The 1,677-nt window shown below is 41.2% G+C and overlaps 1 long non-coding RNA gene across 1 annotated transcript in view; it reads left to right on the top strand.

Annotated features, from left to right (window-relative positions):
- The window catches only part of LOC128251233 (uncharacterized), a 3,980-nt gene extending 3,253 nt beyond the window's left edge, over positions 1-727 (top strand). The window contains exon 2 of the long non-coding RNA XR_008267028.1: positions 547-727. This is a non-coding gene — a long non-coding RNA (uncharacterized LOC128251233). The remainder of the gene's footprint in view (positions 1-546) is intronic.
- Positions 728-1,677: the final 950 nt, after the last annotated feature.

The following is a 1,677-nucleotide window of genomic DNA, read 5'->3' as shown; positions in this document are numbered from 1 at the left end:
GTCAACTTAATGTGACAATCCCAAGAAGGGAACACACTACTGCCGTTTAGTCCTAGGAAGCTGGACCGCTTCCTGTCGGCCTTGACACAATTACTGTGTCCTTAAGTTTGCGAGGAGAAGACAAGCTCTTCCACCCAGCCTAGCCAGCATTCAGGGACATGTTTCTGAGTCTTTGCTCGTCATCAGCCTGAAGTAGCTTGCCAGCTGGTTAAAGAAGCCTGTTTAGCTCTCGCAAACTTATATAATCATAGTGAAGTTTATTCACTGTGTTCCCTTATTGGGATTGTCACATTAAGTTGACAATATACTACAACTTTATCGCTCCACTACTGCTTAAATCTCTCTGGGAGATTTAGAAATATTATATTTCTAATTATAGATATATATGTGCATAACTGATAAGCAGGGGAAATAACTCTTGATGTCATTTTGTTGAAATCTGAATTCGTCTGAGAATATATTTATCAAATTGAATTTCATTTTATCCTTTTGTGCACGCAGGGTATGCATGGCCCCTCTGACGCCCTTTTTATTTTCTCATTGTAGAATAATCCACCAGAGAGGGTGATACCTTCCACTTCGCTAAAAGAAATTTTTGTTCATATGATTGCATTTGCTGAGAGTTTCAGAACTGGAATTTAATAGAAGACATTTACCCAAGATGCCACATAATGGGACTGAAACCAGAACCGTGCAGTTGAGAAATAAACTACTTGCCACACAGCCACACCTGTCCCTATTTCTTTTATCTTTTACTTGATTCAGTCATGACACTGGCCATGCCAGGGTACTGCCTTGGGGGGATTTTATTTGAACTAATCAACCCCAGTACTGCTTTTTAAACCTGAACTGCTAAAGTTACAGGGACGTAAACACCCCATCACTGGTTGTCAAGTGGTGGTGTGAGACAGACACACATATATATGCGACGAGATGGCAGAAACGTTAGCACGCCAGGTGAAATGCTTAGCGGTCTTTTGTCTGCCGCTACGTTCTGAGATCAAATTCCGCCAAGGTCTACTTTGCCTTTCATCCTTTCGGGGTCGATTAAATAAGTACCAGTTACGCACTGGGGTCGATATAATCGACTTAATTCGTTTGTCTGTCTTTGTTTGTCCCCTCTATGTGTAGCCCCTTGTGGGTAGTAAAGAAATAACACATATATGCGACGAACTTCTTTCAGTTTCCATCTATCAAAACGACTCAAGGCTTTGGTCGGCCCAAGGCTATGGTAGAAGACATGTGCCCAAAGGTGCCAATGATCAAAACCTGCATAAGAGTGACCCCAACCATAAGACTAGGACAAACAGAAGTAAGAACATGAGAACCTATAATAGGACAGACAAATAGCAATGGACCACACAGCACTACTAATCACAGGATATAACGAGATTACAACACCACTCAAGACACCTGAACGAATATACCTCCTGTACACCGCTTTTTTCCGTAAGGGCTAATACAGCTTATTTTTGGAAAATCGCCAGAAATCGGTTGAGGACTCTGCCCCACAGAAGAATTAAATATGGACGCCTGCTACATTGATTATTCTATAAAAAAACATACCGATACCATCAAGGGAACTATACTCTAAGAAACTTTTGGAGAAAATTACAGACCTCATTAAGCGCATGAGGTGGAAAGCTTTCTTTTATAATATGGAAGAGGACACTACAG

Source organism: Octopus bimaculoides, chromosome 29, assembly GCF_001194135.2.
Source record: "Octopus bimaculoides isolate UCB-OBI-ISO-001 chromosome 29, ASM119413v2, whole genome shotgun sequence".
In the NCBI taxonomy this organism is placed as follows: Eukaryota; Metazoa; Mollusca; class Cephalopoda; order Octopoda; family Octopodidae; genus Octopus; species Octopus bimaculoides.
Note: the sequence above shows the minus strand (reverse complement) of the source record. Positions and strands in the feature narration are given on the sequence as shown.